Raw genomic sequence first — 16215 nt, 5'->3', positions numbered from 1 at the left:
TGCTCTCTCTGGTAGCACTATAGTGTTAGTCACCCGAGCGCACAACATTTCCTTAGTCACGGTCGTGCCTAGTGCAAGGCTGGTTGACACAGTACCAGCCTGTGGATTATGTACCTACAAATCCTTTATTTGCTCTCGGAGAGCCCCAAACACCATCTGGTGTTCCTCTACAAAATGTTGGAAGGCCTATGTGGTGATGTCCCTCACGATCTCCCCAATGTCATGTAGATCCCCCTCAGTGAGGGTGTTTGGATCAAAAGAAGTCTTTGAGGCCTTCGACTTCTTCCGCAGCCCCACCTGCTCTCTTGGACGCTATCATTTCAACTATATGGACACTGTCTGTGGGTCAGCGCCACCTTCCTCTAGGTCTTTTTCCTTGTTCAGGTGAAGGCGACTTTTGGCCTTTGCGCTCCTTCTCTACTGCCTTATGCTGCTCTTTTGCTGCCTTCATAGTCTCGCACGCTGCGTGGGCCTTCGTTGTTGCCGCTTCATTTTGACACTTCTCTACCAACTATGCCATCCATAGTTTTGCCTCCTCCTTTTTCATCTGTGCAGTAGACTTCTCTACTTCCACTGTGGAACTAGCTAGAGTGCGCCACTCCGGCGGCCATGACTCAAGCACGACAAATATGACATCGTCCGTCGCTAGGTAAGGTAGCTCGTGCCACATCTCCATGAGGTCCTTCCGTGCGCTGATATAAACATGGTGGAAGTATACCTTGAACTCCACAAAGCTCGGATAACCGCGGCTTGCGGTTAATCCCCATTCTGATGTTCGTCTCCATGAACACCCATAATATCTTGTTGTCCCTGATTCTTTGTGCATCTCTGGTTGCCCACAACGAAGCATGCTTCGCTTCCTCCAGAATATCCTACGCAATCATTGGGAAATGGCTATCCTCAGGCAATTCCCAAGCCCCCAGCACTATGGATAGCAGAATCCATGCATAGTGGAAATTCTTCCCCTACTCTTGTGCCTCATGGTAGTTCTCAAGGAACTCCTTGCACAAGTAGTCCGACAAGTTAAACTCGACCCCTTCTGCGCATTGCGTGGCAAGTGCAACCAGTGGTGTGGATACCTCATTCGCATGACACTTTCGTATAACATTCCCAACCAATATCTGCATCGTGACTTTGACCGTCGTGTTTTTAATGCTAGAAATCACATACCCCCTCTTCTTCTTCTCCAGCTTGAACTTTTTCTTCATGGCCTCCATGATGGCCAAATCATCATTTTTACCCTTTGAGATGTTCGCTAGGTCCTCCCCTTTGCAAGGGAGTCGGGTAATTCCATGAATTAAGTGTTCCATGATGGGGATGGGCTCCTCCAGTTGTTGGGTTGTGTTATATTCTTTCCACGTAGTTAACGGGGGGTTTGAGGGGCACCCGTAACCTCACTTTTGGTTTTGGACCCTATGTTAGGTTGGTTGGACCTACCTATGGTTTTGTGCATGATTTTCGCACATCTTTTTTGGACGCGATGGTTTTCAGTCCATGGTATTGGACGCGATGTTTTTTGGTCCATGGTATTGGATGCTTCGGCATGTATAAATATGTATTATAACATTGAAAGGAACATAATGAAAAATCAAGCTAGTAGTCCCGGTTTTGGGATCTAGGGGAAAATCTCTGTGTATATGTGTTTTATGTGTTCTGGCAATATTTATTTTGTGTGTTTTAGAATTCGTATGTAGGTAATTTCTGTACGGGGTTAAAACCTACATTTGGTATTAGAGCAGAAATTGGCTTCAAGGGGACGCCCTTATTGCTGAAGGGTTTCGCTTAGGCCTGTGGTAGACCCTGTTCAATGGGAGATCTGCGAGATCGATTCTGGTGGTGAAAGAAGATGGCGAGCAGTGGAAAGATAGAGATTGAGAAATTTAATGGTTAGAGTTTTGAGTTGTGGAAACTCAAGATGGAGGATCTATTGGTGGATAAATATCAGTGGATCGCGGTAGATCTGGGTATTAAACCAACGGGACTGTCCGATGAAGAATGGAAGAAGTTGGATCGGAAGGCAAAGAGCACAATATGATTATGTGTCTCAGATTCAGTATTGCTAAATGTATCAGGGGAAGCTACAACAAAGGCTTTGTGGGAGAAGTTAGGGGCTTTGTACCAATCTAAGTCTCTGGTGAATAAACTGTTCCTGCGGAAAAAGCTGTACAACCTGAGGATGAAAGACGGAGACTCGGTAACAGAGAATCTAAACGCATTTAATACTGTGGTAAGTTAGTTAGCTTCTATTGATATTAAAATTTCAGATGAAGATAAGTGCATCAGTTTGTTTTGTTCTCTACCAGATTCGTGAGATAGTTTGGTTATTGCAATAGGTAGTAATGAAACTACCTTGCAGTTTGATGAAATAGTCTTAGCCTTGCTGATGGAGGAGATGAGACAGAAAAATATGGAGAGCTAGAATGGTGATGCCTTGTCTGTACGAGGACGGTCCCAAAATAGAAATAAAAATAAGTCATCGAGTGGGAGATCTAAATCTAGAGGGAGATCTAAAGCTCCAGGAAAACCTGTAAAGGTGGTGTGCTGGAAATGTGGAAAGGAAGGCCACTTCAAAAGGGATTGTAAATCTAAAGCTCCTGACAAAGGAAAGGGATCTGATGAGGCTCCTTCTACAGAGGTGAAAACCACCTCAGATGAAGGTGGGGATGTGTACTTGACTTCTTGAAGTACACATGTAGATCATGAGGCATGGTTGATTGACTCAGGTGCATCCTTTCACTTCACTCCCCATAGAGAGTGGTTCTGTGAGTATGAGAAATATGATGGTGGTGATGCCTTCTTAGGGGATGATAGGAAGTCTAGAATCATTGGTCGTGGAAAAGTAAAGTTGAAGCTGCAAGGTGGAAGGGTTAGAACACTTCCGGGTGTTCTGCATATTCCTGCATTAGCCAGAAATCTGATTTCTCTTAGTAAGCTGGATGATGCAGGTGTAAAAATAGTGTTCGAGAAGGATACCTAAAAGATTGTTTGGGGAGCACTAGTATTGATGTGGAGAGTTTGGATTGGAACTCTGTACAAGCTGTAAGGTAGTACGGTTGTTGATGGGTGCAACAGTTTTGTGGTTCGTGAAAGTGGAGCAGAAAATCTAGTGGTCTCTGGAGAGAAGATCATGCTGTGGCATTAGAGGCTTGGACATATTGGAGAGAAAGGCCTTCAAATACTTCATGGTAAAGGTATGGTAGAAGTTATGAGTAATAACTCTCTGCATTTTGATTTCTATGAAAATTGTGTATATGGGAAGCAGAATCGGGTGAGTTTCCCCTCTAGTAGTAAGAGGGTGAAACAAATATTAGAGCTTGTGCACAGTAATGTGTTTGGACCTATGAAGGTTCCATCACTAGGTAAGTTTTTGTACTATGTATCATTTATAGATGACTTCTCAAGGAATACATGGATATATTTCCTTAAGAAGAAATCTGAAGTCTTTGATAGGTTTAAAGAATTTAAGGCTCTAGTGGAAAACCAGACAGAGAAGAAGATAAAGGTGTTGAGGACAGATAATGGTGGAGAATTTTGCAGTAGGGAATTTGAAGAATTCTACAAGAAGTGTGGTATAGCATGGCAGAAGACTACTCAATATACACCTCAACAAAATGGGGTTGCATAAAGAATGAATAAGACATTGATGGAAAGGGCAAGAAGCATGCTCAGTGATGCTGGGTTAGGACAGGAATTCTGGGTAGAAATGGTGGATACTGCATGTTACCTGGTCAATAGGGCACCTTCATCAACGTTGGAGGATAAGACTCCACATGAGGTATGGACTGGTAAGAAATCCTCTCTTTCACATCTAAGGGTATTTGGATGTGATGCATATGTACATGTTCCAAAGGAGAAATGAACCAAGTTGGATAGTAAATCTGAAAAGTGCATCTTTATTGGGTATAAGGATGGTTTAAAGGGTTATAAGCTTTGGAACCCAGTAACAAGGAAGGTTATGTACAGCCGAGATGTGGTGTTCAAAGAGGTGAAATATGTTATTAAACATGAAGTCCAACCAAAGGAACCTGAGAAGATAGAGTTTGAGCTAAAGGAGGAAGAATCAGTCTACAGCAGAGGAGGAATCAGAAGATGAAGAGCCACAAACTTCAGCAGTGAGAAGATCAGTTCGAGAAATAAGGCAGCTAGAAAGGTATAGTCCATCTGCTTTCTGTTCAAATTTTGCTTTGTCTGTTAGTTATGATGATCCCAGAACTGTGAAGGAAGCAATGGATTTAGAGGATGGAAAACTCTAGAAAGAGGCCATTGTTGATGAAATGGCATCTTTGCACAAAAATGAGGCTTGGGATCTGGTGGAGTTGCCGGCTAGAAGGAAACCCATTGGTAGCAAATGGGTGGTCAAGAAGAAGACAAATGCAGAAGGAAAGGTGGAGAAATACAAAACTCAGTTGGTAGCAAAAGGTTATTCCCAGGTGCCGGGAATTGATTTTGGTGATATTTTTTCTCCTGTTGCCAAGGTAACTTCTATTAGATTACTTTTATCTGTTGCTGCTACTTTTGATTTTGAGGTAGAACGGAAGGATGTGAAGAAAACATTTCTTCAGGGGGATCTGGAAGAGGAAATCTACATGAAGCAACCTGAACGCTTTGCGGTGAAGGGTAAGAAAGAACTAGTATGCAAGATAAAGAAGTTTCCGTATGGGTTAAAACAGTCACCAAGGATGTGGTACCAGAAATTTGATACATTTATTCGGAGACTTGGCTTCACCAGAAGAAAAGTAGATCACTATGTGTATTTTAAATTAATTGGTGACCGTGTTATTTATCTGGTCTTGTATGTGGATGATATGGTGCTGGTTGGAAATGACAAAGAAATTATCCAGGATTTGAAGACCCAATTGTCCTCCAAATTCGACATGAAAGATCTTGGTGATGCAAACTATATTTTGGGCATGGAAATTAAAAGAGATTGGGAAAAGAGGAAGCTCTGGTTAAACCAGAGGAAGTATGTCGAGACAATACTACAGAGGTTTAATATGCAGGATAGTAAACTGGTGCTATTCCTGTAGGTGTGAGGTTATTTGCTGAACAATGTCCCAAGACACAAGAAGAGGAAGAGGACATGTCTTGTGTTCCATGTGCAAGTGTAGTCGGTAGCCTGATGTATGCAATGGTCTGTACTAGACCAAAAATTGCACATGCAGTGGAAGTATTGAGTAGGTTTATGTCAAAACCAGGAAAGGAGCATTGGACAGCAGTGAAGCAGGTTTTCAGGTATTTGCGTGGCCCTAGTGATTATGGTATGTTCTACCAAGAAAGACCAGGATTGGACAGAGTGTTGGATATTCATGGCTTTGTTGATGCAGACTAGGTTGGAGATCTAGATTAGAGAAGATCTACAAGTGGGTATGTGTTTAACCTGTTTGGAGGTGCATTCAGTTGGATGAGTAAGAAACAATCTGTAGTGGCACTATCAACTATAGAGGCAGAATACATGGAAGCAAGGAAGCAGTTTGGTTGCAGAGGTTGCGTTCAAGTATGGGGTTACTACAAGAAGCTATAAGGATAGACTGTGACAGCCAAAGTGCAATTTTCTTGGCAAAGAACCCCGCATATCATTCAAAGACAAAGCGCATTGATGTTTAGTATCACTTTGTGAGGGATATGATAGAAGAAAAAAGGTGTTGTTGGTAAAGGTGGACAATTTGAAGAATACTGCAGATGCATTGACAAAATATGTGAGCTCTAAGAAGTTCTCTTGGTGTAGAGAGACAATGGGCATTTCAGGACTGGAAAAATGACTAAGCTCTCTTGTGGCCCCCTGTGGAAAGAAAACAACAAGTGGGAGAATGTTGGGTTGTGTTATATTCTTTCCACGTAGTTAACAGGGGGTTTGAGGGGCACCCGTAACCCCAGTTTATGGGGTCTGGCGCAGCGCCCTGGAAAATTTTAGTTTTGGACCCTATATTAGGTTGGGCGGACCCACCTATGGTTTTGTGCATGATTTTTGCACATGTTTTTTGGACGCAATGGTTTTCGGTCCATGGTATTGGACGCGATGGTTTTCGGTCCATGGTATTGGATGCTTCGGCATGTATAAATATGTATTATAACATTGAAAGGAACATAATCAAAAATCAAGTTGGTAGTCCCAGTTTTGGGATCCAAGGGAAAATCTCTGTGTATATGTGTTTTATGTGTTCTGCTCTCGCATTATTTATTTTCTTTGTTATAGAATTCGTATGCAATAAATTTCTGTACGGGGTTAAAACCTACAACAGCCACAAGCACCAATTATGCACCAAGCAAAGAAACTACCTGATGACAAAAATAGTCACTGGGGCGTGATGGTAATGCAGTACCCATAGCAGATTTAACAACCCTGCCTTTTCTACACCTCTCATTCACTTACACGGCTCCAACTCTATGACTCTTGTTGGTGCATATTTCTTCTGGCACATGAGCTATGCGGTTGCCAAATGTGCAAACTTCTCATGGTCCGCAAGATCCCAATCTTCAAATTTTAGCGTAGGAACTCACCCAAAGTGTGCTCTATCAAAAATGATGTTGTCAGGGAGCAACGGAGTCTGCAGAGAGCTTTTGCTCTCATTTAGGTCTTTGGGCACCCTTGCTTTCCCCTTCCGCAGAGGAGCATACACGGGCAACCTGGTCAGAGGGTTTTCACCCTGGGTTTCCACCTCCATCTCTACGTCTTCCTCCTCTATCATTATTTCTTCAAAATCTTCCTCCTCCTCATTGGCTTCCAAGTTGATAGCCTTCCCTTTTTCTTCCACAGTAAACCTAGTTCTCAATGGGTTTCTAGGGGACACGTGTACTGATACCATAGGTTGCTTGTCTTTCCTAGGTTTCGGTGTGCACGACCATTTAGGGATTTCTGCAACTATTCTGGCACTTTCTGGGGCTGCTCCTACCCTTATGGCTTGTGCGGCCTCCTCAGCAGTCATTACTCTCATATCCATGGCTTCCTCAGGCGCTTCCATACTGTTATTCCACAATTCTCTCAACAGCTCAGGTAAGTGCTCAAACAACAACTTTGACTTCAAAAGATCAAACAAATCCGGGTTCATGAATCTCTAGGCATGCAATAGCTCAATTCTCAAATGGCCAAGTGTTGTTTGTTGGACAACCCTTTGCAATTTATAGCGCCTTCTGAATTTGAATTCGACCATTCCCCCCACATTCAGTCCATTAATGCTCACTTGGCAGCATATTTTCAAGAATATGTTCAATAAAGTTTGCCTTCAATTCCTGCCCCCCGCTCCATTTGGTCTCAAGACAAGCATCACATCATGAACAGTGACTGTAACAGTCACTTTCCAGCTAACCTGCGTGGCAACGCAACTACCCTCACGCTATCGCGGACCCTGTGACACTTCGCTACTACGCGAACTATGTCCGCTACTACGCGAACTCTTGACATTGCGCAGCTCTTAGGCAGAGTAGTTTATAGTCTTGCATCTCCTTTCAGCTGCCTGGAGTGATAAGACTATGCCTCCTGTGACTAGTCAGATGGTCGGGCCACCTGTGTATGGCTTGAAACGACTACCATTGACTTTTCTTGGGAAGAGTTCTCCATTTAACTTTACCAACTACACCATGCCACCATCTGTGATCTCCTTAATAACATATGCTCCCAGCTAATGCATTTTCAGTTTCCCTAGGAATTGATCAAACTTACTATCATATAGCAACACCAAATCATTCACCTTAAGGTGCGCAACTTAATATGTCGATCGTGTGAGGCCTTTTTGCACTGCTTTTGCACCTGCTGGTGGAATCCAGCAAAAAACCATTCTTCTTCGAGCTCCTCCAACTGCGCAAGCCTCTCCTCCAGGGCTCTGCGGTCCATCATACCTATGAGCACCACTATGCACAGACTAGGCATGATGTACTCCATAGGAATTATGACTTCTACTCCATAGACAAGCCGAAAAGGTGTCCGTCCCAACAGTTTCTTGCATGTCATCCTATAAGCCCATAATATTGCGGGTACGCACAGGTCCCAATCACTTCGTTATGCATTTTACACCTTGGTCAACATAATCTCTAGTACTTTGTTAAATGATTCTACTATCTCGTTAGCTTGTGGGTGATATGGTGCGCTTTTCTAATGATACAACTTAAACTCTTCTATCAGCACGCTGATCGTCTCGTTCAGGAAATGTGTACCGCGATTTCTCATCAAGAACTTCGGACATCCGAATCGCGTCAATATGTGTTCAAACAGAAACTTCGCGGTTGTCACAGCCGTGCAATATTTTTACCGGCTACGCTTCTGCCCAACAATTAGGTAATTTGTCGTAGTGATAATATACCTTGTGTCTATCTTTACTTGAGGTTTGATAGGTCCTACAAAGTCACTTGCCCACTTTTCAAAGGGTTGCAATGTCATTTGTAGATTCAAAGGCATCTCATCCCTCCGTGATGGTTTACCTGTTCTTTGACATACATCATAGACCTTGCAATGTGCTTTTGAATCTTGATGAAGGGCTGGCCACCACAACACTGCGCAGAGAATATTATGCGCGGTTGCTCTCCCTGCATAATGTCCTCCCCCAGCACCCCCATGAGCATCCGCAAGGATATTGCTTCATTCAAACTTAGGTACATACCTTCGCAGTATCTCATCATTCCCCATCTTATATAGGTGCCCCGCAATGACAGAGAAATCTGTCGCGCGCACCACTAGTTCCTTCTTCTACTAAACAAAGTACCCCTTAGACACAGTTCCAATTGTGAGAAAGTGAATTATATCTTCAGAATTTCCATCCGCTACGTGTAGAGCAAAGAGTTGCCCGTCGGGTAATCCTTCCTCCAGACTAGTAGGTTCCTCTCCTATCTCAATGTGCGACAGGTGATCTCGTCCCATGTTCAATCATCCAGGCTTCACAACAACTTCAAAATCATATTCTTGGAACAATAAAGGCCATCTACATATGTGTCGCCCCAAAAAAGGCTTATGGATGAAGTATTTTAGCACGGAATGATCTGTATACATCTTAAAATGACCTCCTAACAAGTAGTGTCGATACTTCTGGAGCACATATACCATAGCCAGTCCCTTGCGCTCAGTGGTGGAATAGTTCTTTTTTTCTTTAGATAATTTGCGACTCACGAACACGATAAGGTGATCCAAGCCTTCTCCACCGTCCTGTGTTAGTACTACCCCCAATGATATACTCGACATCTCAACGTGGAGCTGAAACTATTTCTTCCTATTTGGGAAGACCAGAATCGACGTAGTAACCATCTTTTCTTTCAACACATCCTGCCTTTTCTTATAGTCATCATTCCAGCAAAACGTGACATCCTTTTTCAATAGTTTCTCCATCGACATGGTGATCTGGGCATAGATTTTGATGAACTTCCTTTAGTACCCCGTATGCCCCAGAGTAGTGCGTAGCTATTTCGCACACCACAGTGCTTGTAAATTTAGAATCACCGCGATTTCCACGAGGTCTACCATCAGCCCTTGTCTACAAACCACATGCCCCAACAGGTTCCCAAAAGGAACGAGAAATGTACACTTCTTGAGGTTGAGGGCAATTTGGTATCTTTGGCATGTATCCAGCATCAAGCTTAGGTTCGCTACATGGTACCTAACCTGCCCAAATACAATCCAGTCATCAAAATAGACCTCCAAGAACTTATGAATATATTCCCTGAATGTCACAACAACTATGCGCGAAAAGATAGTAGGGGCATTCTTTAATCCAAATGGCATGATGGTATATTGAAAGCAACCCCACTCAGTCACGAAGGTTGTCTTGCTCCTATCCTCCGACACGATTTTGATCTGCTACTACCCTTAGAATTCATCAGTAAAAGAATATGCTTCCTGACCGCCTACATTGTCTAACACCTCATCTGTGAATGGAGTTGGGAATGGATCATGTACACACACATTGTTCAACTTTCTGAGATCCATGCATATTCTTATTTCTTCCAACTACTTCTCTCTTGTACCACCATTGGGCATACCCAATCAGATTCCTCCATAGGCTCAATGATGCCTACCGCGAGCATCCTGTCTAGTTCTATGCAAACCTTCTCCTTGTATTTCAGATTTAAGCGATACAATCTTTGCTTAACTGGCTTCACGTCAGGTTTTAATGTGATCTTCATTACCCCTAAATCTCCGATTATTCCCTTCAAATCCATAAACTTGGTTGGGAATAAGTCCTGATATTCGCGGAGTAATTCAGCGACCTTATCTACCATCGGGCCATCCCAATAGTCTCCAATATTCACAATTTTAGGTTTCGCCTTTGTACCAATATTCACCTTCTTAGTCTTCACCGGTGTGGTTATGTCAGGGTTCTCAATCTGTGGTCCCTGAACCTTGTGGTGGCCTTCCATCTCTGGAATGCTAATTTTCCATGGATTTTCATCTTCTTCTTTAGCAATTACATTATAACATTCTAGCGCACAGCTCAGCTAAGTAGCCCATTCAGGCTTAGTCGATTCTACCAGATCCTATGGTATCCCAAAAATGGCTACTTTTACCTCTTGTAGTGCTTCATCAATACTGTCCCATTCATCCTCAAAATTGAAGGTCATCAAAAACCCTTCATGCAGAACATCCCATTCACTTGCCTCCTAGTGGAGCTCTATTTCTATATACCAGTTCATTGGTATAACGTCCAAGGTATGACGAAACAAGTGTACCCACTTAGGCTGTGGATTTTCCCCATAGGCCTACGTCCATTTGGCTAGATGTCTGTGTGGATCATCCTACCCATTATACTTATCTATTAGTCACACCCTAGGCTTCCCAAATCGTAAGCGCATCATTCCCCTACACTCGTGCCAGTCGTCAAAGATCCCTTTGTGCATACCCCACCACCTCGCGAGCGTAGCGCGCAGTACCCAATCCAAGGCCTAGAAGCATTGCTTTTCTGGCACCTCCCTTTCAAATTTATTCAAGAAGGTATCTATCTCACTTAGGCCATCATAAGTAGGCAGGTCTCTTACTTCTGTTGATACGCAGTGCAACGACCTTGTCATCATATTGCAATTCAGTGTAGTTACTTCATGTAATTGATTCTGCCATCGTTTCATCTCCTCATCAAAATCCGAAGTACAGGAGCTTTCGTGCTCCCATGAAATACGCCCATCTGCAGTGGGATTCATCTAGTCATCATTTCGCGCTGTTATCTTATAAATGCAGTCCAAATCGTCATCACTTTCATAGTCGCACACCAAGTCCATATAGCATGATCCTTCGACAGGGTCCAAGGGTATAATTACACATAGTAACTTCTTTTCAAAAATCATTTTCCACTTCTTCAAATTAATCACCCCGTTCATGTCAGTGGCCCAATAAATTCCTAAGATCGCGGGGTAGGGATTGTTGTCATCAACAATCTCTATCACTTCCAAGTTTGCTAGCACAATCACTCCCTCAATGTCCACGGTTATGCCCTGCAATCACCCCATGGGTATTATTTTCTGTTGGTTCGCCATTCGCAGTTGAATAAGAGACCACTTCTACATAGGTCTCCTCATTCGCTCCCATGTCTACTTCATCAGAACATTCACGTCTGATCCTAAGTCTAGGATAACTTGATCCATCTCATATTCTCCAATCTGCGTAGTTATTCTCATTCCTCTTCCCATTCTTGTCTTATGTTTTCCAATCTTCCTGACAACATGTGGTTCTCCTGGCACGATCCCAACACATCTGTTAATGAGTTCCTGTAACCCTTTTACAACTTTGTTGTCACGCAGTAACTTCATACATGTTTCCAAGAATGTTGTGAGAATGGATGGGTCCATCTCTGACTCTGGTCTATCTTTGCTTCCTAAAGTGGAGGTATCAACGAAGCTCTTCTTAGTTTCCATGAAATTTTCTCCAGTGCGCTCCAACTCAAACTATGTTTCCTTCGTCAAGGCTTTGTGAACCCAAGTACTATCCTCTCATTTTTTTCCTTTGTCATCTCCCATTGCAATTCCACTTCATAGCACAATTTTTACTTTGGGTCTTCCTCACATGGCTCAGACCACATTACCTGTAGCTTATGAGTCGAGGGAGGTGGTAGTGCTCCTTTGTCGTGTATCCTAGCTATTAGTGTAGGACAATATTCAGTCTCATGATCAAACAAGTTGCAATACAAACATGACGAGCACGTTGGATTTATACAATCGTGGGCATAATGTCTTGGCCCTCCACAATTGTAGCATATCAACTGTTCGCAACCTCTTCCAGCTCCTCCTCCACCTCAGCCTCATCCATGCCCTTGAAATCTTGTTCGCGCCATTCTTGCATTTTGATCAAGGGGCTTCGTTTTGCCCTAAACTCTGTAGGTGGGAGTTCTATCCATCATTAACTCATAGATTCTACAAGTGCACTCATCGTGTCCCACTAACCTACAAAAGTTGCAAAACAACTATTGCGAATTTTGCGTGTACTTCTGTAACAAGTGACAATTGTCCATGGCGTGTTTTCCTACTATTTGACAGATCGCGCACCACAAAGTAGGTGTCGTGCTAGGTCTTGCTTGCACTTCTGGTCTTAAGGGCATCGGCCCTCCTCCTACAGGGTAATTTTTGAAAACCGGGCAGTGGTCCTTGTCATGTCCCTCACCCTTGCACTTTACACACCACACCTCTTCACGCACTTATGGTCAAGCTATCCTGTCTTGTTTCATACTCTACATCTCCAGGCATAAATTCTTCAGTTGCTCGTGGATTTGTTGAACTCCCAAGTTGGGATCTTGCATCGGGGTCTCATGCATCCTCATCATGATCTCTAAGGCCTCTGCCTGAGTCGTTAGCTTCGGCTATGATAGCACACTCCATAGATGTGGTGTTAGCAATGCTACAAACCATTCACAATGTTGTCCATCCATTAGATTCATATTAGCTTCACGAATTGTGCATTTCAGCCTTTGATCCAACTCCCAAGGAGTCTCGCTTGGCAGAATTGTGATTTCTTTGAATCTAATGATCGACTGTGCTTCATAATTCGGCCTACCAAATTATCTGTTTAGCGCTACTTGGATATCCGTGATTCCTGCATTTAGATTATCATTGGAGTGCTTAATATACCAGGTTAGTGCACGGTCCTTTAGGGTGCTAACCAGTGTCGCTTTCTTGATATTGTCATCTGTAACTCCTTGTGCTTCCCATATGGCTCTTGCAACGAAACAAAATTGGTACGGATCCTCATTTCCCAATCTGTCGAACACAACCAACTTTACTGTGATTTCTATATTGAATCGCAGTGGTGGCAGAGGTGGTATGGGTGAAGATGGAGGTGATGGCGGCGAAGCTGGTGGCGGTGTAGGTGGGGGTGGTACTCGTAGAATTCTGTGCCTTATCAGATGGATCACACTTCGCAGTGAGACCTTCGCGAGCTCTTCCTCGTCCCCTCGCAGAGGTGAAATCAATGGGCTAGTTTCTAGTCCCTTACTTCCTTCGTTCCTGTAAGTTTTTCCACTTCGTGTAGCCCTGAACATCAAGGTAATTACATAACCCTTTTCACACAATAACATTTTAATCCAAGTATTGAAATACTTTACGTACTTACCTCACGGTCCCTTGAGAAAATGTCGCTCTACCTCGCTATAGCTGACTGAGGTGTCAACCGCGAACTCAATAATGAATCCTCCTATAATCTGATCGAGCCAATGATCAATGGCGTGTGTGATCTTATCCTACAATGCTTCCAACCTTTGCACTAACTCTAGGGTCCACACAATAGGGTTGTCAATTTTCCACCTTCCTTCGCTATCTGCTAGCTTCGCGATCCACTCATACAGCTCAATAGGGAAAGATGTGAAGAAAATTTCATTGATCTTTGTGTACAAGTAGCAGTCTAGCCACTCTTCTTTTCTCTGTCATGGGATCATATTTTCCTGCGCAGTGAACTCGTGAATTCTTCTATCCAACCAACCTTCAATTTCCTTCTTAGTTGGATTCCAATGATACGACATCAAATATATCTATGCAGATTCTGGCTTGATGGGGCCTGACCCAGGTTTGAAATTAATTAGCTAAAGAAATCCCTACACTAATGGCCCTTTCGACATCAGGCTGAAGAACGTGGACTGAAGTCTCACCCGAGGTAGTATGGTGGGATGCTGGAACCAAGTTTCCACACCCTTGAGGTGTCTGAGGTGTCTATTTAGTCCAACTGTGCCTACCTTCGCATAGGTCACTTCGTGCACTTTTTTGACTTGCGAGACTTTCACGATCTGTTATAATCGCCTTCACACAGCCCTAACCACGGACTAAGGTGCTTTAGAGCTACTATGGTAGCGATCTGCACTATTTCCTCAAACTATACCATGGATCTTACTTATCTTCTTAAATATCTTAGTTAACTTCACGTAAACATATACTTTATCTCACATTCACTTAATTATCATAGTCACATATGTTCGTGCATCATATAAATAGTAGAAATGTAATTCATACCCAATACATTCAATGCAAAAAACAGGAAATAAATACATAGGAATGATATAAAACTTCTCTTTATTAATGCTTCCAACTGTTACAGACTCGACTCGCCCTATGCACTCAGCTGCAGGGGTTCACGCACTCAGCTCTGGACTACTAGGTCTCTTTGCACTCAGCTGCAGAGCCTTCTCCTACTCTACAACCCATAACTAGACTTTACACTACAAATACTCCTCTATGGTTCTATTCCATGATCATCAATTGATTGATTCCATGATTGATTTACACTTAGAAGCTCACTCTATTTATACAATCCCATGGTCTGCAGACCATGGGTAGATCTCTACAACCAACATTACATTATAAAATTAAGGGCAGAAAACCCTATGACTCATATACAAGCTACGTGCTCCGCGCCCACAAAATATGGAGTCTTTACATCGAAGTTACAATTTGTGACCAAAATCTTGGCTCTAAGCCCCAAAACTTTCCTTGGGGGATCCCGCACCCAAAAATATCTAATAGCGAACTTGTTGAAATCCCTATCATCTAGACACATATGCCATGATCCATCCTTCTTATGCACCAATACTACTGGAGTAGAGAAATAAGTTTGACTAGGTTGAATTATACGAGATTCTAGCATTTCAACAACCATATGTTCAATTTCACTCTTTTGGTCTTAAGGATATTTGTAAGGAATGACATTTAGAGGATTGTTTCGTGGAATCAAATGAACAACATGATCATGATCACGAATAGGTGGGATTCCTTTAAGAGTCTTAAACACCATGGAATGAGTTTCCAAGATGTTTTTGAGATCTGGAGAAGTAGATGATTTTGATGTTTGAACCTCTGGTGAGCATAATTCAACAATTATTCCCCGTTTTTATTTCTTTAGAATATTTTATGAAATTAAATATAATTATCTTTCTTGGTTTCCCTGCGATACCCCTTAATTCAAATTCCTTTCCTTCCCAATTTTTTTCGAGAAAAGTTCTTGAAAATTGAAAGCTATGTCCCCAAAGATTATCACCATTGGACTCTTCATACAACATGAAAACCACCAATTGGAATGGAAAGCATTGGAATGAATACATATTCCCTCATGGTTAACTTGATATTATGGCACTTTCGAGATAAATTTATAGTTCCTCCATTTGCAACCATCACTTGACACTTTGGTGTTGCATATAGGAAGAAATTCAATTCCTTGGCTATCTTACAATGAATAAAATTATGGGTACTACTCGAATCAATCAAAACTATTTCCTTTTCATTCTTGATATATAATTCTATATTGAGAGTTTGAGGAGTGGTAATTCTTGCCAATGCATTAGAAGATATGGTTGGATTTATTTCTTCTTTCTCGGGGGTTGGTTCCTGGTGTATATCCTCTTCTTTTGATGTTTCTTGTTCCTCTTCTTCCTCCTCTTCACAATCAATGTAGAATATTTTCTTCTCGACACACTTATGAACTTTAGCATATTTTATATCAAAAATATAACAAATCCCTTTTCTTTTTTTTTTGCCTCCAATTGTTGTGGTGTTAACCTTTTAGGTTGTGGAAGACTAGGAGTAGAAAACCTCCATCTTTATAGTTGTGAGTGGTAGACTTCCTTGTTGCCATAATTTTTCTTTCAACTTTTCTTGCCACCCTGAATGCCTTCTCCAATGAATCAGTTTCCAAAAGGTGAAACTCATGTTGGATGTTATATTTTGAAGTACCTATGAACATAAATCCTATGATCCTTTGGAATATTGGTTACTCTAATATTCAATTTTTGGAAGTATTCAATGTGCTCCGCCATTGAACCCTTTTGTTTAATA

The sequence above is a fragment of the Pinus tabuliformis genome, chromosome Q, assembly GCF_031772625.1.
Source record: "Pinus tabuliformis cultivar Carrire ecotype Pingquan chromosome Q, CPIR1, whole genome shotgun sequence".
Classification (NCBI taxonomy): Eukaryota; Viridiplantae; Streptophyta; class Pinopsida; order Pinales; family Pinaceae; genus Pinus; species Pinus tabuliformis.
This window is presented reverse-complemented; position numbering follows the sequence as displayed.